At 47.0% G+C, this 25543-nt stretch overlaps 1 protein-coding gene across 2 annotated transcripts in view; it reads left to right on the top strand.

Annotated features, from left to right (window-relative positions):
• FIBCD1 (fibrinogen C domain containing 1) overlaps positions 1-25543 on the top strand; it is a 503247-nt gene that overhangs the window by 339241 nt on the left and 138463 nt on the right. The window lies entirely within an intron of this gene.

The following is a 25543-nucleotide window of genomic DNA, read 5'->3' as shown; positions in this document are numbered from 1 at the left end:
GCACGGGATTGTGACGTCACCAGTTGCAACGCGTTTCAGAGCATGCGGGTGTTAAGGCAGCCGCGCTCCTTTCTCAAAGTTTGTTGTTGACTTTCAGAAAAAGGCAGTCTTCGAAAGGAGTGTAGGGTCAATGCACTGTGAACACAAAAGAGGGTACACAATAATATATAGCCCCCCCACCACCACACAGCAGTTCACTGTAATGTAGCACAATACAATACTGTGTATAGCAAAGTATACAGTATAGCGTACCTCCCAACTTTTTGATATGAAAATGAGGGACACCTATTAGCAAAAGTATGTAGGCATCGGACACCCCCCCCCTGCCACACCCCCTTAAAGGAGAATTATACAAAAAAAATGACTAGTTAAATCCACAAGTGCTTTTTTCTTTTTTACCACCAGTATTCCTTTATAACGGCTTTGAAATTTACAAATGCAGCAATTTAGAAATTGGATGAAAGGTTTAGCTCTTGGAAACACTTTTTGAAAGATAAAAAGTGTGTTTTATATACAATTATATAGATCAGGGACAAATGAGGAGGAAAGAGGGACAGAAGGTTTTTGTTCCAAATCAGGGACAGTCCCTCAAACAGTTGGGAGCTACGAGTACAGCATTGTTTAGTATTGTTTAATAGCAACCGTCTCTCCTTGGAAACATCCTGGCAGCTCTCTATCTATTCTAAAGCCTAGTACACACTAGTAGCTATTTTTCATTCAACCCAGTGGGCTGAGCGAAAGAAAAATTAAAGCTAAGGAGTCGCTGCTGTACTAACTATCCAAAATTAGTACAGCTATCTCCCCTGCTGTCCTATTGCGTTGACAGGGGGACGCTCGCCCCCCCCCCCACTAGCCATTGGATGAGAGCGCTGATCGGCAGACCTTTTTTCGGTCAAGCCCCTTCGACAGGAGCCAGCCGAACAGACCAACTGCAGTACACAAACTGCCCAAATATCGGGCAGTTTCTATTGAACCGGCGAATAACGCCCGACATTCGGGTGTGTACCATACTTAACTCTTTGTACACTGATAAAAGGCTGTTGAGAATGGAGGTGGTACATTACGAAACAATTTATTGCCCCCTTTAAGCCACCTGACCACAGTTTGACCACTTAAGGACCGCCCCACGTGCATTAACTGCAGCAGGTGGCCCTTAAGCGCAAAATCGCCTACCTGTATGTGATTATTATTATTATACAGGATTTATATAGCGCCAACAGTTTGCGTAGCGCTTTACAATGTGGGGGAAGACAATACAGTTACAGTACAATTCAATACAGGAGGAATCAGAGGGCTCTGCTCGTTAGAGCTTACAATCTAGAAGGGAGGGTCAAGTGAAGTGGACACAGCAGAAGCCAATTAGCGGGTCCGGCAGCCGCAATGGACCCCTGCGATCGTTTAGACTGGAATGACAGAATGACGGTCTGTCTATGTAAATGAGGCAGACTGTCATTCTGTCAGACAGGAAGAGAGAGATCTTGGGTTCCTACCAATCAGGAACACGGATCTCTCTCTTCCTGCAGTCAGTCCATTCCCCCCACAGTTAGAAAGCACTCCCTAGGAGCACACTTAACCCATTGAAGTTAACCCCTTCCTTGCAAGTGTTATTTATACAGTAACAGCGCAGTTGTTTTTTAGCACTGATCACTGTATTAGTGCCGGTTCACACTAATACGACTTGTCAGGCGACTTGGTCAGCCTGGCAAGTCGTGCACCGTCGCAGTCATTGAGTAGTACAGAACCTGTTCTAATAGGAGACACAAGTCGCTCCGACTTAGAAAAAGGGTCCTGTACTACTTCGGGGCGACCTGAAGGCGACTTGCATTGACATTCATTTCATGAAGTCCGTGCACGCGACTTCACAGGTCGCCCCCTAAGTCGGAGCGACCTAGTGTGAACCGGCACTAAGTGTCACCGGTCCCCAAAAAGGGTCACTTAGTGTCAGGTTTGTCCACCGCAATGTCGCAGTCCCGCTAAAAATCGCTGATCGCCGCCATTACTAATAAAAACAACAAAAATAAAAAGTCCATAAATCTATCCCATAGTTTGAAGAGGCTTTAACTTTTGTGCAAACCAATCAATATACGCTTTTTAGGATTTTTGTTTTACCAAGAATATGTAGCAGAACACATATTGGCGTAAACTGATGAAGAAATTTGATTTTTTAAATTTTTTTATTGGATGTGGTTTTTAGCAGAAAGTAAAAAATATGGTTTCTTTTTTTTTTTTTCAAAATTGCCAGTATTTTTTAGTTTTTATAGCGCAAAAAATAAAAATTGCAGAGGTGATAAAATACCACCAAAAGAAAGCTTTATTTGTGGGGAAAATAAAATGTTGTTTGGGTACAACGTCGCAGGACTGCGCAATTGTCAGTTAAAGCAGCGCATTGCCGTATCGCAAAAGAATGGCCTGGTCAGGAAGGAGGTAAAACCTTCCAGGGCTGAAGTGGTTAAAGACCAGGAAGTGCATTAGTGGTAATTGGTTTCTAAAGCTGTAAACAGCCACATTAATTTACAATTTTTCCAAGCTAGGAAGGACTTGGATTTGCCGCAAATCCAGAGTCAGAAAGCTACTAAATTTATTGAGGGGTTCAATGACTCTCCTATGTTGGAACATTGATGAATGGATTTGCCAACAACTCATGGATCTCAGAACTAAGATTTCCCTGATGAAGTCACGTGTGTGTGACGCAACGCGTAGGGTGTGAGCAGAGCGGAGGCATACTGGAAGTGACGCGATCATACAAACTGGCTGCTCGTGGGGTATATTCACAGCATACATTGTATAAAAGTGAGTAAAAGGCTGTTTTTAACATATTAAACTTTTAAAAACGATACTACACTATGGGGAGTTTCTTTTACATTCCCAATTAAAATGGACCATATCTCGAGGGCCCCCTAGGAGCACCATAGAGGAAATACTATTTACCAAATTACGAAGGACTTGGATTTGCCGCAAATCCGGAGTCAGAAAGCTACTAAATTTATGAAGGGGTTCAATGACTCCTATGTTGGAACATTAATGAATGGATTTGCCAACAACTCATGGATCTCAGAACTAAGATTTCCCTGATGAAGTCACGTGTGTGTGACGCAACACGTAGGGTGTGAGCAGAGCGGAGGCATACTGGAAGTGACGCGATCATACCAGCTCACTGCTCGTGGAGTATATGCACAGTATACATTGTAAAAAGGGAGTAAAAGGATGTTTTTAACATAATAAACTTTCAAAAATGTAGTACACTATGGGGAGTTTCTTTTACATTCCCAATTAAAATGGAACATATCTGGAGGGCCCCCTAGGAGCACCATAGAGGAAATACTATTTACCACAGAGACTCACCAGCCTGATAGATCATAGGAGGACCCCTAGAGGCAGGAGGAGACACACCAAGGACCAGGAAAAGATACCTATATATGCTGTTACCTTACAGCAGTATAGTGAGAGCCTCAAGAGCACATAGGTGTCACAATATTTGAAAGAAGAGACCTCAGATAACATATTTCAATGATGAAGGAATACTTATAATTAAAGTGTTAAAATGCATGGAGTTCTAAAATGGAATGATTATAATTTTTTTAGAATACGTTTCAGGTGGTCAGATATCAGTAACTATTAGTTCACTTTATGAACTTAACACAATGGGAATGCGGACACTAAAAGAGTGGAATTATATGCAACTAAAGCACTTAATAGGATCTTTTCCTCAACCCATCAGATCGGAAAAAGAGTTGAACCTTTTGGAAAAGCTCTGTAATCCGTTAACAAAGCTAAGACACAGTTTGTCTCAGTTTTACAAAATGTTAACTGATCTGGTGGATATGAGGACAATTCCCTATATAGAAAAATGGGAAAGAGAAATTGGAGGATCACAAGGAGAAAACTGTGCTGAGAGCCGTCCACTGCACCGCTAGAGATGTCAATACCATTGAGATGAACTAGAAGTGTCTCGCGAGATGGTATATTATACCGGTTATAGCTCACCAATGCCAACCAGAGAAGTCATACTTCTGCTGGAGGGGGTGTCAGGCAGAGGGCTCAATGATTCATATCTGATGGGAATACCCCAAGATCCGTGAGTTTTGGTTAAAGATACATCTTATTAAGCAGATCACAGGCGAAGATATCCCAGATGACCCTTGGATGTGTCTTTTTCATAAAACAAGTAGACCTTTAAAGCATTATGGGGATTTCATAGTTCCAAATTTGCCTAATGCTGCGAAGGGCTATTCCAAAAAAATGGTATCAAATGGTATTCACTGTTTCATTGGGCAACTATGTGGCAAATGAGGTTTAATGTTGATAAATGTAAAGTTATGCACCTGGGGGGTAAGAATATGCATGCATCATACATACTAGGGGGTGTAAAACTGGGGGAATCCATAGCGGAGAAGGATCTGGGTGTTCTGGTAGATCCTAAGCTTAATAATTGCATGCAATGCAAAGCTGCGGTTTCCAAAGCAAGCAAAGTCCTTTCTTGTATTAACAGAGGCATGGACTCCAGAGAGAGAGATATAACTTTGCCCCTGTACAAAGTATTAGTAAGACCTCATCTGGAATATGCAGTTCAGTTTTGGGCACCAGTTCTTAAAAAGGATATTGGGGAACTGGAGAAAGTGCAGAGAAGGGCAACCAGACTGATAAGGGGCATGGAGGAGCTCAGCTATGAGGAAAGATTAGAGGAACTGAATTAAGGGGGGGGGGGATATAATCACCATGTATAAATACATAAGGGGTCCATATAGTGAACTTGGTGTTGAGTTGTTCACTTTAAGGTCATCACAGAGGACAAGGGGCACTCTTTAAGTCTAGAAGAAAACAGATTTAGTCTCCAAATACGGAAAGGTTTCTCCACTGTAAGAGCTGTGAAAATGTGGAATAGACTCCCTCCAGAGGTGGTCCTGGCTAGCTTACTAGATTGCTTTAAAAAAAGGTCTGGATTCTTTCCTAGGTGTACATAATATAACTGGGTACTAATATTTATAGGTAAAGTTGATCCAGGGAATATCTGATTGCCTCTCGGGGGATCAGAATGGAATTTTTTTCCCCTGCTGTAGCAAATTGGATCATGCTTTGCTGGGGGTTTTTTGCCTTCCTCTGGATCAACTGCGGGTATAGGATTGTATTGTTGGGTTTTCGTTACTTTTTTTTTTTTTTAATGGTTAAGCGAGATGGACTTGTGTCTTTTTTCAACCTAACTATGTAAATAGAAGCCCCTACTATTAAAGAATAGTGTGGGAGGGTTGAATATATATATAATATGGAATACTTGTGCAGCATAGATTAAGAACAAAAAAAAAGTGGTTGAATTAAAAAAAAAAAATAGAGAATATACAAATATGGGAAAATCAGAGAAATTTGCATGAGAAGTGTAGCACCCTACTAGGTAGGTGCTAGAGAGTGAGTATAGTTTTTGGCTCTGTCTGCCAATCAGAGGAGCAGCAGGTAAATTCTGTATTTCTCTCTGCCTAACAGGGAGCATGATCTGTGAGTTAGGTCTGCTCAATGTGTGGTTCATGTGGTCTGAGGGAGTGTCCCCAATGATCCAATGGAGAGGCACATTGGATAGTGGAGGAAACCTGGCCAATGAGTACACAGGCTTTTATACAGCCCCAGCGATTGGCACAGACTGCTGTGCATTGTGGGGTGTAGTAAAAAAAGCCAGGATCACATGTGTTCGGGGTCTTTGGCTGGTGAGCAGAGTCCCGGAAGGAGGGTGGCAGCTGCCTCCTCTTCTGCAGTAGTTGGAGTATGGTCACAGGCAGTCGGCCTGTTGAGTCAGAAGTGTGGAGCTAAACCCAGAGGTCCAGGAGAGCTGACTAGCAGGAGTTGAGGCACTGGAGAACCTGGAAAGCAGTATTGTGAGTACAGAGGATCGTGCCTAAGGGCCTGACCAGGAAGGGGGCCACTCCAGAGTATAGTAGTCAGAGGACGGGTGTCAGCTGGTGGCTAGAAAGGGGGTACTAGGCGAGTGCCCTGACGATAAGTACTTAAGGAACATTACTTCAGAATCATCTCGTAGCAGGATGAAGCTTCGGCCTAGCCGCATTCTCAGAAGTCCTCAGCATTGCGACTAGTCCAAGTGTTGGAGTTTCCCACTCATCCCTTATTCCTTCCCAATATCAAATAAAACAACAACCCCGAGACTGTTCATTGACTGAACCAAGAAAGTAAAGTGTTAAGATTCTGCATGCAGTTTCTAAGGGAAACCCAGGGGAATCCAAAAGTGTGAAAAACCAGCAGCCCTCAAGGGGGCAGTGCTACAGAAGGTTGTGTCTGAGGTATATTGAAAAGATGGACAAGATTAAAATGGTGGAACGGGGTAAAGGTTAGGAGATTGGAAGGGTAGCTATTTTAGGTATTGGCACTATTTTATGTGTATTATGCATTGATCACATTGATCGTATTTATGTCCAGACTAACAGCGCAGCGCCAACACCGTCTTTCAGAACTAAGATAAGCTTTACTTGTGGCAAAAAAAGTAGACAGAATAAAGAAAAGTACAGAATTGCCAGGCAGAAGCGTATTCGGGTAAAGTGAAGTAAAGTTCCAAAGTCAAATCGTTTTTTTTCCTTAATGCATTCTCTGCATTAAGGTAAAAAATGTCCTACTAGACTTTAGGGTTGATGCAGAGGCGTAACTACACAGGTTGCAGGGGTTGCAATTGCAACTGGGCCCCATGCTCCAGGGGGCCTGTTGCAACCTGGATAGGTGGGGCGGCGGGGGCAGCATGTAGAGAAATCACTGTCCTCCTTTTTCCTCCTGTAGCTGCAGGAAGAAAATGGAGGAGATTGGTTCCTCTGTATGCTACCCCTACCACACCTCCTATCCAGTTCACTTGTGTTCTGCTGGCTCTGGGCCCCTGTGTTCTCCCCTGGTCCCCCCCCCCACTGTGCTCCCTCCCCTCTCCTGCTGGCTGCTGCAGGAGATTTGTCACAATGGAGAACCAGGAAGGGGTCGGTAAATATGTAATTTACCAGCTCCTTCCTTTTCTGAATGGACAGAGTCATAGTCAGTGACATTGTAAAAAAATAAAATAAAATAATAAAAAATATTATAATTAAAATACCAAAATATAAAAAATACTTACCACCAGTGGGTGAACTTCCAGGATCGCAAAGGTCACACTTGCGACCGGGCCCTGGCATTCCACCACCATGGGGAGGCCCCAAGATGGCAGGAAGGGGACACACTGCAGAACTCGTGAAATGGTCCCGCTGCGGGACTGTAATAAAGGGCCCCACAATGAGAGTAAAGAGCCCCAGGATCAGTGGGAAGAGCCCCAGGCTTGAAGGGAAGGGCCCTAGCCAAGGGTCCAGGGGGCCCCCTTCATGGTTTCTTGCACCGGTGCCCTGAAGGTTCTAGTTACGCCTCTGGGTTGATGAGATAAGGCACAAGTGAGGAGATGGTGGACACACAGACTAGAGCCAGGTACAGGTACATAGACAGACCAGACAGAGATGCAGATTGACTGAACAAAGGAAATGCAGAGAATGGAAAAGGTAACATGGTAAAATGCGGTCAGTTGGGTATCGGCATCATACTCACAACCCCACATGACCCCGACTCAAGAGTGCTTGGCTCTTTACCCCCAATAGAAACATTATCAGCATTGTGACCATGTAATTACACAAGTTTCTTCTGGGTAGTGAGTCATGTTTCTCATGTGTTAAATAGCACGAAATCAATTTTTTATGTGTTGCACTAATTATAATTTAAATGCATCTGGGAATTTAGAATTGTGGGGAGGAATAATCATCCCTCACTGAGGGCTCAGAAAGTAGCTTTGTGTAGGATTAATGCTCTCAGAAGGGTTAAAATGCAATGTTTTTTTCTGGGCTAGGTTGACCTAGAATAATCAACATGAAAGAGGAGATTCGCCTCTTTAAAATAAAGCTTCACTTGTGTTCTTAGGGCTTCGGGGGGCTGAGATATGAGTAATTTTAGAACATTGCTTCCTTACCAACATATCCCCTAGCCCATTTTCTTGATGGGCCGCTGGCAAATGCCCTTTCTGCTGTCTTATTAAGTCGGCCCTTATTAAGATGCTGTTATTGCTTTCAAAGATACTTTGACACTTGCAGGATTGGTATACTGTGTATGAGAGGTATTATTGAAGGCCAGCTGATATTTTAGTTTCATGTGGTTGTCGGCAAGGTGGATCAAATGCTAACTTCTTAAAGCGATAGTATACTCAAAAAATAAAACCCTGCAAGACAAAGACATTTGTCGGCCTGTATAGGCCCCAAAAATGAGCCCACATGGGTTTAACTGACAGCAAAGCACGTAGTGTATATGACGGCTGGAGGTACAGTAGGCGTTCACAGTATACAGAAGTGTCGGCCTGTATAGGCCCCAAAAATTAGCCCACATGGGTTTAACTTACAGCAAAGAACATAGTGTATTTGACGGCTGGAAGACAAGACATTGCATACTAGCTCATTATGAAATACTTACCTTAGAACGAAGCCCCGACACGGACCCCCGGACACCGCTGTGGGAGTGGACATGATCCCTTGGCGTCTCTTTCGGGTTCGGCAGCTCCGGCGCTGTGAGTGGCCGAAGCCGCGATGACATCACTCCCACGCATGCGTGCGGGGGATTTACTTTTTGGCAACTTCCCGGCAAGGAACTCTGAAGGTCCGGCGGACCTTCAGAGCGCATGCGCCGCTCGTTTCAGCGGCTGCATGCAGTGCAAATATCTCCTAAACCGTGCATGCCTTTGTCCTGATGGGGTGCAGATAGGTACTCGGACACTCTGGGCGGGAGACAGGTACTCGGGTACTCTAATGGGCTGGTGTCAGGTACTTGGGTACTGTGATGACAGGTACTTGGGTACTGTGATGACAGGTACTTGGGTACTCTGATGACAGGTACTTGGGTCCTCTGACGACAGGTACTTGGGTCTTCTGACGACAGGTACTCGGGTACTCTGACGACAGGTACTCGGGTACTCTGACGACAGGTACTCGGGTACTCTGACGACAGGTACTCGAGTACTCTGACGACAGGTACTCGGGTACTCTGACGACAGGTACTCGGGTACTCTGACGACAGGTACTCGGGTACTCTGACGACAGGTACTCGGGTACTCTGACGACAGGTACTCGGGTACTCTGACGACAGGTACTCGGGTACTCTGACGACAGGTACTCGGGTACTCCGACGACAGGTACTCAAAGTACCCGAGTACCTGTCATCAGAGTACCCGAGTACTGATGTCTCTAAGATTCCAGTGGTGAGCCAGCTCCACCAAAATTATATTCCTGACCAATTGCCGAGACCCTTAAAATCACTACGCTTTTAAAAACAATAATTAAAAAAAAAAATACATTGATGCATGTCCCCCAGGGCAATACCCGGACCCCCATACCCTTTTTATGGCTATTAACTTGCATATAAGCCTTCAAAATGGGGACTTTTGATTTTCATAGACTTCAATGGAGTTTGCGGTTCGGGACCCATCCCTGTTCAGGAGTTCTGGTGCGAACCGAACAGGGGGGTGTTTGGCCCAACTGTAGGTGAATGCTTTGGATAGGTGACATAGGGGGATCCCTATGATCTGAGCAGTCCCTAATTCGTCACCAACTGCAGGAGAGATTTGGGGGGGGGGGGGCACCAGAGTGCTGCCAGGATGAGTCATCCAGCCCTGAACTTTAGTAACTGAATAATGGTATGATGCTCCTTTAGGCTTCATTTGGACGTGTGTCGGTTTTGCCACCCGCCCCTCTTAAGCTGCAATAGGCTGCAAAAGGGGGTGTTTACATACTGCGGTTGCGATGCTTCACGCTCACGATACACTTTACCTAACATGTAGTAATCAGTGGACAATAAGTCTGCCAAATGCAAAACACTCAAGCAAATAGAGAAGCGATACAAATGCCCTGCAACCACATGCAATTGTCAGCAAAAATTGGGTTTAAATTGTTAATTTTGGCATCAAATTTTGATTTAGTTTTAGTTATAGCCTTTTGACTAAAATGCCATTTCTCTTACGTCCTCCGACAGTCGCCGCCTCTTCATATTCGTCACATATGGGGTATTAGACTTTGCTCCGAAGGAGTAGCTAGGCAACAGAATATGTTAACAATAAAGCTTTTAACATATCCCACCCTCAAGGGGTGGTCCCCTCAGTCAATACCCTCCTACTTCCTGCAACCATATCTCAGTTTTAATGTCTAGCTTGTCAGGAGTGGCTGGCTCTCTCTGTGCTGGGACTTTCTGTCCCAGACTCTTTCTTCTTTTTACAATTTTGTTTGAGTTTTTCTCTCTACCTTTACTTAGCTGTTATTTTGTCAGCGTTAGTTAGTTCTTCGGATGAAGAGGATCATGCGGACTGGGTCTCGGGCTGATCCCCCTGGTCGCAGGTCGTGGGTCAGTGGCTTCCCAGTCTGCCATCGAGCGTTCAGCCAGGAAACGCTCCTGGCACAGTGAACGACCCATCCCTGTTCGGTGCAGGGATGATTGGTGAGGTGGCTACCTCACTGGACGCTGTGCGGTTTCTTAACCCCCCTTGTGTGCGTCTTGAATGCGACTCTCCCTGCCTCATGTGCAGCGGCTTGTTCGCCTGTGCGGGTCCCCCACGCCATGTGAGGTAAGTGTATCTATGTGGGGACCTGTCTGTCTGGGGGGGTGTCAGTCTGGGACTGTGTAACCTGCCTCTATTCACACTGCTTGTCTCCCTATCTCTCGGCTGCATGCTGTGGGCTGCAAGGGGGGGGGGGGGGGAGCTGTATGACACTGTGTGTGTCAGTCTGGTCAGTGTGAGAAGCTGTGTGCTGTGGGGCATGTTTTTTTGGCATGTTTGGGCATATACAGCGATCGCTGCGGCGATCTGACATGTATTCTGAATTTGGAATGTAATGTGTGTTTTAATGCACTGTGGAGCGGCGATTTCGGCGCCAAACGACGCCATTTTGCCTACACTCGCTCCGGCCGCATGGTTTACATGCATGGCGGCCATTTTCTTGTAGCCTCCATAGGCTTACATAGAGCGCCCTGGCAGCATCACTTCCTCTTTCCAGGAACACCGATCGTGGCAGCAGCAGCGGCGAGGGTCTCCTCAGGTTTTATCCTTCTGTTCTTGCTATCCATTGCCTGTGTTCAGTTTGCATATTCCCTGTGGGGGTCTCATTGTGCTTGAGTGTGGTGCGGTGGGCTGCGCTTGCCGTGCTTGCTTAAAAGGGGCAGTTAACCCTTGGTTGTCTGGCATTACAGGGGCAATGGATTCTCAGGAGGGCAAATTTCCTACAGTATTGGTGGAAAGCCAGGGGACCGCTGTTTCCCCCCCAGGGGGGGATTTAGCCACTATTGTGGCTGGCCTTGCTGCTCAGGTGCAAATGCTGGTGGCTGCTCAATCTACTAAAAGGCCCAGAGTTGCTCTTTCCTCTGATTCTGAGGGTGAAGGTGATGGGGCTGTTATGGCGGGGGCCTCCTTATCGGGGTCCCGCTCCTCTCTTGATCTAGTGGGGTCTGAGGTGGAGGCTGTAGTTGAGGGGGTTGATAATTCTCCCCCTGGCTCGCCTGAAGAGCTTGCAATCATGGATGAGTTGATTGCTTCCATTAAGCAAACGCTGCGTTTGCAGGACGAAGTGTGTCCCCCCGCTGCCCTGGCGGCTTATGGGACGCAGAGGAAACGCAGGACGCCGCAGGTTTTTCCCTGCAATGCTGATTTTCAGCGCGCTGTTAAGGATCAATGGCGCGATCTGCGCAAACCTTTTGCGGTACCAAGTAAATTCAAGCTGCGTTATCCTTTTTCGCCTGCCACTGATGAAAGGTGGTGTGTGCCTCCACCAGTGGATCATGCAATTGCGGTTTTGAACAAAGCCACTGCGATTCCTGCAGAGGGTTCCCCTGTTTTCCGTGATGCCACGGATAGGAGACTGGAGTCTCTTGCCCGTCATACTTATTCTGTTACGGGTTCTATGCTTAAGGCTCTGTTTGCTTCTCTCATGGCGGCCCAGGCGATCGCAAGTTGGACGCAGATGCTTAGGCGCGTCCTAGTGGCCGATTCAGCCTCGCCGGCGACCCTGGATATGGTGGATCAGATCCACCAGGGTGTCATGTATCTGTGTGATGCGGACCTGGACCTGATTCCGTTGGCTGCACGTGTGCACAGCGTGGCGGTGTTGTCTCGTCGCCTGGTTTGGTTAAAATGTTGGTCGGTGGACCAATCTTCACGTAAGACCTTAGCCAATCTGCCTTATGATGGGTCTCGCCTTTTTGGGGAGTCCCTGGATGTGTTGATTAAGGGGATCACCGGGGGTAAGAGCACTCTCTTGCCCCATTTCCCCAAGGCTAAGGGGGCTTCTGGGAAGAAGCATGCTAATTTTCGGCCCCCTCAGGGGTCCTTTCGTGCCTTTCGGCCGCACTACAAGGGCAAACCGTTCAAAGGTCAAGGCTCTCAGAAGAAGCCCTGGTCTGGTAAACAGAAGTCCGGCCAATCCGGACCTGCAGCCCATAACAGTTCGGCCTGAAGGGGCGCCCTCACCCAGTTTTGGGGTGGGGGGACGCTTGCTCGGTTTTCTTCAGCCCTGGTTGGCCCGTGTGCGGGACAGATGGGTTCTGGAAATCGTTCGATCTGGTTACAAGATCAAGTTTCTCTCTCGGCCGGAGAGCAGATTTTTTCCCTCAAATCTTCAGCTGTCTCCAGAGCGCTTGCGGGACCTGCACCTGGCGGTGCGGGACCTGAGGGCTCAGGGAGTGGTGGTTCCGGTGCCTCATCGGGACAGGTTTCAGGGGTTTTATTCCAATCTGTTCACCGTGCCCAGAAAGGAGGGCAAGGTTCGTCCGATTCTGGACTTGAAGGCTCTGAACCGCTCTGTGCGGGTTCGCAAGTTCCGCATGGAATCCCTGCGGTCGGTGGTGGCTGCCCTGGTTCCGGGGGAATTCATGGCCTCCATCGATTTGAAGGATGCGTACCTTCACATCCCCATATTCGAGGGTCATCAGAGGTACCTTCGATTTGCCATTGCGGGGGATCACTACCAGTTCGTGGCGTTGCCTTTTGGTCTCGCCTCGGCTCCGCGGGTCTTCACCAAGGTGCTTGCACCGGTTCTGGCATTATTGAGGGCCCAGGGCGTTTCTGTCCTGGGGTATCTGGACGACATTCTGGTTCGGTCTGCGACCAGCCAGGGTCTGGAGGAGGACCTGTCTGTCACGATGCAAACTCTGCAGGAGTTTGGTTGGACGATAAATTTTCCAAAGTCGACACTGAGTCCGTCGGTTCGTCTCCCCTATCTGGGAATGATACTGGACTCGGTGCAGGCGAAGGTCTTCCTGCCGGAAGACAAACTCAGGACTCTCCGGGAGGAAGTCAGGTCCCTCAGGGACGTTCCGAACTCGTCTCTGCGGACGTGTATGAGATGTCTGGGATTGATGGTCTCGGCCTTCGAGGCGATTCCTTTCGCCCAGTTTCACACGCGGGGTCTCCAAGCGGAGATCCTGTCCAGGTGGGACGGGCGACCTCAATCTCTGGATCTTCAAATCTCGTTGAGTCTTCGCACCAGGGAAAACCTCCTGTGGTGGCTCCAGTCCCCGTTGGTGTCCGGGGGCAAGTCGTTTCGTCCGATCTCGTGGACGGTGATCACCACGGATGCCAGCCTGTCGGGCTGGGGTGGTGTTCTGGGCGTTCTGTCCGCTCAGGGGACTTGGTCGGAGGGGGAGTCTTCCCTTCCGATCAACATTCTGGAATTGCGTGCGATAAGTCTCTGTCTTCATCGCTGGACGGACCGGCTGCAGGGTTGCCCGGTTCGGGTGCAGACGGACAATGCCACGGCGGTGGCCTACATCAACCACCAAGGGGGCACCAGGAGTGCCCGAGCGGCTCGAGAAGTGGCCGACATTCTGTCTTGGGCCGAGACTCATGTCCCGGCGATAACGGCGGTTCACATTCCGGGTGTGGAGAACTGGCAGGCGGACTATCTGAGTCGCCAGACCCTGGATCAGGGGGAATGGTCTCTCCATCCGGCTGTCTTCCAGATGTTGTGCGCGAAGTGGGGTCTTCCAGATGTGGACCTGTTCGCGTCTCGTCTCAACAACAAGGTGATGAGGTTCGTGGCAAGGACGCGGGACCCTCGGGCAGACGCGTCGGACGCGTTAGTGGCCCCGTGGCATCAGTACAGGCTGATGTACGCGTTTCCACCGATTCAGTTGCTGTCCAGGTTCCTTCGCAGGTTACATTCGGAACGCAACACGGTGATTCTTGTGGCACCGGACTGGCCTCGCCGGTCCTGGTACGCAGACCTCGTGAATCTGGCGGTCGACGCCCCGTGGCGTCTGCCTCTTCGAGACGATCTACTGTCTCAAGGACCGATATACCATCCTGCTTTACAGTCGCTGGCTTTGACGGCCTGGCTGTTGAGACCGAGGTCCTGAAGGAGAGGGGTCTCTCTCCGGAGGTCGTTCATACTTTAATCAACGCGAGGAAGTCTTCCTCGGGGAAGGTTTATTACCGTACTTGGAAGGCCTATTTTGCCTGGTGTGAGTCCAGGGGGTTTTCACCCCGCACGTACTCGGTGTCCCGTGTGCTGTCTTTCCTTCAAACGGGTGTTGATCAGCGTTTGGCGCTGGCTACGATCAAGGGTCAGGTGTCTGCTCTGGCCGTTCTGTTTCAACGTCCCGTGGCTTCCAACCCATTGGTTGGCACCTTTGTTCAGGGTGTGCGGCATCTGGTTCCCCCGAGGCGGGATTCTCTGCCCCCTTGGGACTTGAATCTCGTTCTATCTGTGTTACAACGTGCTCCTTTTGAACAGATCAGGGAGATCTCGTTGTCTATGTTGTCCAAAAAGGTCGCCTTTTTGGTGGCGATCACTTCGGCTCGCAGAGTGTCAGAGCTGGCGGCTTTGTCCTGCAAGTCTCCGTACCTGGTTATTCATTTGGATAAGGTGGTCTTGCGACCTAATCCTTCTTTTCTTCTGAAACGAGTTTCGGAATTCCATCTTAATGAGGATATTGTCTTGCCTTCGTTGTGCACGAAGCCTAAACATCCAAAGGAGGTGAGATTGCACTCTCTGGATGTTGTTCGGGCGATTAGGGTTTACCTTAAATCGACTGAGTCTTTTCGAAAGACGGACTCCTTGTTTGTTCTTCCAGAGGGTCCTCGGAAGGGCATGGCGGCTTCGGCCTCTACCATCGCCAAATGGATCAGGCAGACCATTGAACAGGCCTATGCTTTGCAGGGGAAGGTTCCCCCTGTGCCTGTGAAGGCGCACTCTACTAGATCTCTGAGTACGTCTTGGGCCTGTCGTCATGGGGCTTCTGTAGCCCAGGTGTGTAAGGCGGCGACTTGGTCGACCGTGCACACTTTCACAAAATTCTACAAAGTAGATGTTCAGGCATCGGCGGATGCTTCCTTTGGCCGCAAGGTTCTTAGTGCGGCAGTTCCTTAGGGTCCCTTGTTGGGGACTCCTGGCTGTTGGGATACGTTTTGTATCCCCTGGTTTTTTGTCTTTTCCTGGGTTGTTGCTCCTGTTGAGCACTTGTTTTTTGCTGTTGCCCAGCTGGTTTCCTACCTTTGGTAAGGTTCCTTCTTTGATGCGGAGACTGCGTTGCCTTTCGGCGCGGATGCGTTTCCCACCCCTCATGTTTGCACTGCTTTGGGACGTCCCCATATGTGACGAATATGAAGAGGCGGCGACTGTCGGAGGACGTAAGAGAAAACGGAATTTTTGTAAAATCTTACCTGTAAAATTCCTTTCTCTGAGTCCTCCGACAGTCGCCGCCCCCGCCCCTCTTTTGGGGTTTGATTGTATACTCTACTGCTATTCCACTAAAACTGAGATATGGTTGCAGGAAGTAGGAGGGTATTGACTGAGGGGACCACCCCTTGAGGGTGGGATATGTTAAAAGCTTTATTGTTAACATATTCTGTTGCCTAGCTACTCCTTCGGAGCAAAGTCTAATACCCCATATGTGACGAATATGAAGAGGCGGCGACTGTCGGAGGACTCAGAGAAAGGAATTTTACAGGTAAGATTTTACAAAAATTCCGTTTTTAGTTTTAGTTCCATTTTAATCATCGTATTTTAGTTAACTTAGTTAACTAAAATCTCCAGTACATTTTAGTTGAATACAATAATTTTAGTTAACTAAAATCTAACGTGTTTACTTAAATTGTATTGCATTATTAAAGCATTTCTAAAGAATTTCCAAAGTCTTAATATACTCCTGCAGTAAAAAAAATTGAATAGGTTATTATTTATGGTATTAAGGTTTGAACAAATTCACAGGTACAGATTTAGCCACTCTGGATGGTGGTCTGAGGAGGCCTGTAATGCTGCAGAGTGCTTGATGGCGGTCTCATGTCTAAGGGATGGTCTGTAATTCACAGTGCTCTGGATGCCACCATGCCGGTGGTCACTGGTCAGAGGAGGCCCGTAATGCTGCGCAGTGCTGGATGGTGGTCTCAGGTCTAAGGGAAGGCCTGTAATGCACAGTGCTCTGGATACCACCATGCCGGTGGTCACTGGTTTGAGGAGGCCCCGTAATGCTGCACAGTGCTGGATGGTGGTCTGAGGTCTAAGGGATGGCCTATAATGCACAGTGCTCTGGGTGCCGCCATGCTGGTGGTCATTGGTCAGAGGAGGCCCCATATTGCTGCACAGTGCTGGATGGTGGTCTTAGGTCTGAGGGATGGCCTGTAATGTACAGTGCTCTGGGGGCCGCCTTGCCGGTGGTCACTAGTCAGAGGAGGCCCGTAATGCTGCACAGTGCTGGATGGTGGTCTCAGGTCTAAGGGATGGCCTGTAATGCACAGTGCTCTGGATGTCATCATGCCGGTGGTCACTGGTCAGAGGAGGCCCCGTAATGCTGCACAGTGCTGGATGGTGGTATCAGATCTAAGGGATGGCCTGGCAATGCACAGTGCTGCTGTGGTCTCTGAGAGCGGAAGCAGGCAAAGCTCAGTGAAAACCGGAATGTCCCTGCCTAACATTTTCCTTTATCCCATTGTTTTGCAAATCTATGTACACTACAAACTGTATAATTTAATTGGTTCTGATATCGCTGTTTTACTAACCTGACAGCTTATTATTCTAAATAGGAAACCTTCATTTTGTTGCAAATATTAAAGATTTTAACTACCAGCAAGAATGAATCCTTACATTCAAAGAGCACCTGTCATTTCAGATCCATCATGGCAGCGCCTGTTAGCGGGCATCCACTCCCCTGCTGCCGCCACGTCCCTCACCTTGTTGTGTCACTGCTGCATCACCAGCCGTCCCTTTAAAGTGAATGGGGCCGTCGGTGAGTCAACAGTGGGTCAGAGGAGGAGCCTCTGCGGGACAGAGATGAAAGTTTCTCTTTAAAAGGATCTCTCGAATATTCTCAAATGGAGGTTTCTAGAGAACCAAAAGCACTAAATTTAAATCCCATAGTGGAAAAAGAGACCGTACAGGTGGAGCCACATGTCAAACCTGGAGAATCACGGCCTGTGGTTCCTGATCCTGACGCTTGTCCAGAGGAAGGACCACCCTGGTCAAAATTAGAATCAGACCCAGGTATTTGGACAGGGATAGGGGGGACCTTATGTATTTCGGACATCACCTGAACCTTTGCAGGAATTAAATCCACACAAGGAGACTCAGGACCTAAAAAATTAAAAAGAACAAACTTTGTCCCTCTTTCTTGGTACCCCCAAAAAAAACATTTTTGAAGCTCAGAAAAGAGGTCCACGGGGCCAGAAACCAGCAAAGATGTCCCCTCACCCCGAAAGGGCAGACCTTCATGCTGAAGGGGTCTTGTCTGGGGTCCAGAGAAGCTAACGCTAGGCTTACCAGACCAAGGTACTTCCTAGGGGAAGATTTGAAAGATCTATTTCCCTTATTCTCCATTCCAGGAGCACAAAATAATTTTCTATGGGCTGAGAAGGAGGGCCCCCGTCTGCGACGAGGCTAATTCCCTTTCCTTGACTGTGGCAGGAAAGTACTCTCTACCCCCCCGTGAAACCCTTAATGATGTCATCCAGGGTAGCTCCAAACAGGCGATCGCCTTGAAAGGGCAGCTCAATGAGAGCTTTCTTGGAGGCTTGATCTGCGTACCAATTCTTAAGCCACAGCACGCGCCTAATCACCACCACTGAAACAGAAAGTTTGGACAGCACAGGAGCTGTATCCAAAGCTGCTTCACAAATAAACTGCAGCCGATGGACCAACTGGTCCACTAAATCAACATAAGCAGCGGGGATCTACTCACCGCCATGGGCCCTGGCGCAAAAGCCTGGCCCATTCAGTTACCGTCTGAGACACCAGGGGCAAAGAATGGCCGCAATTCTGAACCAGCCATAGTAAACATGCTGTGTGCCACAGCCTCCGCTTTCCTGTCAGCCGGGTCCTTAAAGGACAGGGATTCCTCTACTTGGTTTATGGTTGCTTTATTCAACCTGGAAACAGAAGGGTCCATTACTCCTCAAAAGGGTAACGTACAGCAATTGTTTGGAGACCACAAACGGTAATTTTGGTTGTTCCCATTCCTTACAGGAAAACCGGTTAAAATAAGGCACATAAAGGAAACACCTTTGGAGTACGAGGTGACTTATGTGTACCAAACAAGACAGCCACGTCCATGGCCACATCAGCCGCATCGTCCATTGTCTCATGCACTGCAGTGATAAGTGCGTCTACCAGCGCTTTTTTATGGAGGAATCATCCTCACTATCAGATGGATCTGGGGGTGTGATATTAAGCCCCCCTGGACGGGCCGCTTCCACAGCGGCATCTGGCTCAGAATCAGATGAGACAGACTAAGCAGGGGAAGGTGGGGGACACTTTCTCCTGGGCCTTTGTCTGCACGCCACTTCCACCTGGGACACTAAGGACTGCAGGACAGCCGTAGTGCAACCACAAGGGGTCATGTGATCCTGAGGCTTCATAAGGAAAGGAAGACCTTGCAGTACAAAAACAATCTTTTAGCACCACTAAAGGATCCTCCCTAAGGTTCAGGGTATCTATCAGCAGAGAGAAAGATAATGGACCCCCAAGGACTCACCCTACCAACCGGAGGAACGCCGAGAATTCGAACCCAGCATCATCATGGACGCCATCCCTGATCATATGTCCTGGGCACAGGAAGGGCAAACTGAGGAGAAAGAGAAAGAGGAGGAGCTTCAGCATCCCCACTAGGTTTCGGTCGTCTCCCGGACTAAGGGAAAATGGCCCCCGTGACATCATTGGGAAAATAGCCACCATCAGCTACAAACGCTGAAACATTCTGCCAGGATCTTCCCTGCACCCTCTGCAAAGTGACCCCCCCCCCCCAAAAGTAGGACACACGTTAGGGGAGACTCCGCTACGCACTCTGCACTGGGACCCCCCTGCACTATACCCACACTGCAAACAGTAGGGCATGCACCAAGGGGTCTCCTACACAGGGACCCCTCCAGACTATCAGGGCAGGACACACACTATCCAAAGACCCTTACAGAGTGGGAAAATTTCTAGGACCAGAGATCCCAGTTGGAAGCCTAGGTCCTTACTCCTGACCAGACAGATTAAAACTGATTACCTAGAGCAGAGAGGGGGGTTATATACCAAGCTGAGGACAGCCCAGGGGCGTAGCCAGGTTTTATTGTTCTGCCTGGTCCTTCTTCTGGAGGAGGCAATGTAACTCAGTAGTAATGATTTATGAAGCGATGTGTCCGTCGATGAACAAAAGAGAAATATGCAATTTCTTTAAATAACATGCTTGGTGGATGCCTTAAAGTGATTATAAAGTCTATTTTTATGTTATTCTTACATGCTCTGGGCAGTACAGAGCAGCCCGGATCCTCCTCTTTTTGGGTTCCTCTTCCACCCTCCTGGCCCCTCCCTCCTGTTGAGTGCCCCCACAGCAAGCAGCTTGCTATGGGGGCATCCCAGCCAAGCCACAGCTCCGTGTGTCCATTCAGTCCCCTCGCTCTCCTCATTGGCTGAGTTTTATTGACAGCAGCGGGAGCCAGTGGTGCCACTGCTGTGTCACAGCCAATTAGGAGGGAGAGTCCCTGATGGCCTTGGCACTCGTGGACATCTCTGGATCAAGAAGGGGCTCAGGTAAGTATTAAGGGGGCTGAGGGGGGGCTGCTGCATAGAATGCATTAAGATACAACCTCTTCTGCCTTTCTAACTGCTTTGAAGCTGTATGTGGAATAACAGAATGGTAACAGGGAAATTCAGTGACACTATAGTCTGGTATTACATAAAATAGATATCTGTTCATATACATTACTTTTAGATAACTGCTTGGCTTACATACTGTACAAAAGCAGATTAATTTCCAACCCAAAAGATATTTGTAGTAGGTCGTTCTTGCCAAAAACAATATGTATTTTTTTGTGTAGTCGGTATATACTTTATAACAAAAAATAAAGCTATCATCATCTTATAAATTGCCTAATGAGCAAAACAAGTCACAGAGCATAGCTTGTATTTTCTAATTAATTAACACACTGTATTGTGTACAAACCACAATCCACATTGCAGAAATGAGGCGGCAGTTATGCTGAACACGAAAAGAAATCACAATGCCATGTTTATCCGCTTCAAAACCAAGCTTATTTCTGACATTTGTTAATTACAAGTTAAAAATCAGTATTTTTTGCTAGAAAATTACTTAGAACCCCCAAACATTATATATATTTTTTTAGCAAAGACCATAGAAAACAAAATGGCAGTCATTGCAATATTTTATGTCCCACAGTATTTGCGCAGTGGTCTTTCATGCGCAATTGTTTTGGTAAAAATACATTTTACTGAATTTTAAAAAAAACTAAACAGTAAAGTTAGCCTAATTTTTTGTAGATTGTGAAAGATGTTATGCTGAGTAAATAGATTACATGTTACGCTTTAAAATTACGCACTCGTGGAATGGCGACCCACTACGGTACTTAAAAATCTCCATAGGCGACACTTTAAAATGTTTTAACCGTTACAGTTTAACCACTTAAGCCCTGGAAGATTTTACCCCCTTCCTGACCAGGGGGTATTTTGAGATTCGGCACTGCGTGAATTTAACGGACAATTGCGCGGTCGTGCGACGCTGTACCTAAATTAAATTGACGTCCTTTTTTTTCCACAAACAGAGCTTTCTTTTGGTGGTATTTGATCACCTGTGCGATTTTTCGATCATGCGCTATAAACAAAAAAAGGGCGACAATTTTGCAAAAATAATAATATTTTTCAGTTTTTTTATATGAAATTCCCCCAAAAAAATGTAAAAATCTAAATTTTTTAACATTTTAAGCCAATTTGTTTTCTGCTACATATGTTTGGTAAAAAAAAAAAATTTTTTTGCGGGACTACGACATTGGGGCGGACAGATCGGACCCTTGACTGACATTTTTGACACTTTTGGGGGTATCATTGACATTACTACAGCAATCAGTGCTATACATATGCACTGTTACTGTAAAAATTACACTGGCAGGGAAGGGGTTAACTTTATTGGAGAAGGAGGGGTTAAGTGTGTCCCTAGGGGCGTGCTTCTAACTGTGCAGGGATGTGGCTGTTCATGTAACAGCAGAGATCTACGGTCCTACATAGCAGGACCGTTAGATCTCTGCTGTTACACAAAGGAAAAGGACAGGCGGCTTTGTTTACATTAGCCTCCTGCCTTTCTCCCTCTGTAACTGACAATCGCGAGTGATCACACGCGCGGGGATCAGAGTGAGCGGGGGGCGGGAGCGTGCCTCCGGCGGCGCGCGCTTGCCCCCTATTGGCTCTCAGGCGAGTGACGTACCGGTACATCACTTTGCCTAGCCGGGGCTGACCGCCGCAGTATATGTACTTGCGGCGGTCGCCAACCGGTTAAAATTACAGAGGAGGTCTTTTACTAGAATTATTTCTCTCGGTCTAATGATCGTGGCGATACCTCACATGTGTGACTTGAACACTGTTCACATGTCATAAATGCAGCTATTTAGCCGCATCGATTGCTATCGCATGAAAGCCGACCGCCGACCCTAAAATAAAAAAAAAACGGTACTGGGGTGATGCTTCTAGCTGCAGGCATCACCTTGGTATAACCACTTCAACAAAATGACGTACAAGTACAGAGATTTTGCTTAAAGTGGTTAAAAAATTAAAGCATTAAACTTCACAAAGTAGCTGGAAAGCATGCAAGCAGTTTGATTGGGACCAAAGGTAGCAAGGTAAGAGACAGAGATAAGTCAATTTTTCCAAGAAATAACAGTTAGGATGTGATATTAAAAACACGGCAGCTCTGAATATTTGTAGAGACTCGCTGCCCATAGCTGTGGCATCCCTGGAAGCTTGCCCTTGGACTGCAGCACTTTTGTGAGGTCCCAGCTGTGGCTTGGCTGCAGGACCTCTGCCTCATCCTTCTTGGAGTATTCTCTGAAAGTTCACTAAAGATCCAAGATACTTCGAGAGTACTGAAGTTTGCTGACCCTGCACATAGCTGCATATAAATCAGAAACAGCGAGTACCAGCCTCTGGGATCTAGAGACTTTCCTAAACTCCTGTGGAAGATCTTTAGCTGCAACTTTCTGCATTTGCGACAGCATCTCTATTGGGATTCCTGTTTGCCTGCTGCTCGATCTTACAACTTGAAGGAGTGTGCCTTCATCCTGAAGCAATGGTTCAGATTAGAGTCCTCATTGGGGGGGTGAACAGGATTTGTGCTAGGAGGGAGGATTTGGGGGCTTGTGCTACAAAAGGTAATATGGCATGGTGGGAGGGGGGGGGGGCAATATGTGTTAAGATCAGAATGTTTTTTTTTGGGGGGGGGGGTTTGTGCTATTAGGGATGATTAGGGGGTATTTGTGTTAGGAGGGGAAATTAGGGGGGGCCTTGTGTTAGGAGGGGAAATTAGGGGGGGCCTTGTGTTAGGAGGGGAAATTAGGGGGGCCTTGTGTTAGGAGGGGAAATTAGGGGGGTCTTGTGTTAGGAGGGGAAATTAGGGGGGCCTTGTGTTAGGAGGGGAAATTAGGGGGGCCTTGTGTTAGGAGGGGAAATTAGGGGGGCCTTGTGTTAGGAGGGGAAATTAGGGGGGCCTTGTGTTAGGAGGGGAAATTAGGGGGGCCTTGTGTTAGGAGGGGAAATTAGGGGGGCCTTGTGTTAGGAGGGGAAATTAGGGGGGCTTTGTGTTAGGAGGGGAAATTAGGGGGGATTAATGCTTAAGGGAGAGCATGCAGATTAGTGCACGATTTTTTTTTTAGGGTTGGGGAATTGCTTACACACAATCATTGGGGGTAGGGGTACATTTTGGCATGTGCGGCCTGGGCTCTATGTGACCTTGTCCTGGCACGGTTTACACTATACCTATTATATATATATATATATATATATATATATATATCTATATATATATATATATATATATATATATATAATTATATAGAATTATTTTTTTTTTTTTTTTTTTTTTTTAAGAGTACACAGATTTTGACATATGTGTTCTGTGTATACAAGGAACAGACTCCGGTTCAATTTAGCCTAAACCTTTTAAGCCCCTCCCACTTTTAGCATCATGTGGCCGCACCTACTTTGCGCCATTACAGGCTGTGCATGTTCACATTTGCATTGGTGGCCAAAAGATCCTGGTAACACTATTCCACTCCTAAAAGCCAAAACTCAAATATGGGCCAAACTTCCGTTGGGAGTCAAGGGTTGGATAAGCCTTATTAAGTTGATTCTCCTCCCGAAGATTTTATATGTTCTGTGGCACTCCCCGATGTTCATTCCACTAAAGTACTTTAAAATCATTGAGTCCTTATTGCACTCCTTTATCTGGGGCACTGGCAGACGTAAACGTCTGTGGAGGACCCTTAAGACCCCCACCATCCCTAGGTGGCTTGGCGGTGCCTGACTTCGGCTTATACTATTTAGCCGCACAGCTATCCCACTTTTACCACATTGATAAACACAATCAGCAGAGGTATCGGTCATTGGTCTGTCAACGTCCTGTGTCCCTCATCCAACATCCGTTTTGCGGTCTGCTGAAGTGCCTAGTTGGTTCCCTTGATCCTCCGAACTGCTTTGACCCAAGCGGATCTGGGCCCTGGCCCTGGCTAAAATGAATTGCCTTGTACTGCATAATAATACCCCGTTATGGTTTAATAAACATTTGCCTGAATTTTTGCAGATCCCAAGTCTGAGTATCTGAGTCTCCAGGGGCATATACTTACATCACATGTGATGCATCAGGGCGCTCTTAAAACGTTTGACCAGCTGAAACTGGAGTTTGATCTCTCAAATCACATGTTTTTTTAGGTATCTCCAGCTGTGGCATGCCCTGCGCACTCAATGTGCGGGTGAATGCCCTGTTGTGGAGACATTGGATGCGTTATGGGCGATTTGTGGCAAAGATCATCACAAATTAACTTCTTTGTTTTATGATAGGTTGATTATTCCCTTTGCAACTAAATTGGCATATGCCCTCAAACCCACTTGCAGGAGATTTAGAGAATGAAGACTGGAGAGAAACTCTTTTAGTCAGTAAACTCGTATCTCCTAAGTTGTCAGATAGACTGACTCAGATATATATATAATTCATTGAGCCTACCTCACCCCGGAACGTATGGCAAAGTTTTGTCCCGGGGTCCGGAATGCCCCAAATGCCTGATTTCTGTTGGCACCTTTGAACACCTTATCTGGCATTGCCCACATGTACGTGGTTTTTGGGCTCAAGTAGTCCAGTTCCTTCACAACCGCATGGGTACCCCAGTGTCAATGGACCCTGGACAATGTTTACTGGGGCTATTTCCTGATACCAAGATGGATAAACATACTCTTAATTTTGTACACAAAACACTGTTTAGTGCCAGGAAGGTTGTGGCCAGAAGTTGGATACAGGCTACACCTCCAACTCTTGCTGCTTGGCTTAATGAGGTGAATAACACCCTACCTTGCAAAAAAGTCATATACACTAATAGAGGCTGTCTGGGTAAATACAATAATATTTGGGATAGGTGGTTGAGGTCCCCATCAACGTGTTTCATGAGGCACAGTTGATATTTACATGCACTGTCACTATTTTTCCCCATGTATTAGGTGGGGCAAGGAATACAATTATTTGCTTTCTTTGGTTGGTTTTATTGCTAAGTGTGTTGCTATGTACTTACTTTGCACTATTTCTTTATACATGTACTGTTGGATTTCCATCCATTTTCTGTTTATTTTATTGACTTTTATGCACTCTAATTGTTGTGTAAAACTCCGTAAAACTTTTTGAAAAAAAAAAAAAGATCCTGGTAACACCAAGAATTTGCCTTGATGGCTGGCATTATTACAGTGCCTCCTAAATCATAGAGGAGATAGCTTTGAGGCTCACAATTCACTTGCGAAAGCACTGTCTAGCCCTCAGCCCTCCCAGCACTGTCTGTGCGTGTAGTACAGAAACTCTGACTTCTCCTACTGCTGCCATTTTGACAGGGCTATAAATCTTATAAACAAAGCCATCCGCGTAGCATGAACATTTTCAAGGGAATTTTTTTATATGAGTTAATTTAAACATTTGCCTAGGAATAGAATTATCCGGGACAGTGAGTCAGACTTATCTGTGGATGAAATAACTTTCTGCCTACCGTGTCTAACGTTTATTCTCTTACTCG

The sequence above is a fragment of the Pelophylax lessonae genome (genome assembly GCF_965119305.1).
Source record: "Pelophylax lessonae genome assembly, chromosome: 7".
Taxonomy (NCBI): domain Eukaryota; kingdom Metazoa; phylum Chordata; class Amphibia; order Anura; family Ranidae; genus Pelophylax; species Pelophylax lessonae.
Note: the sequence above shows the minus strand (reverse complement) of the source record. Positions and strands in the feature narration are given on the sequence as shown.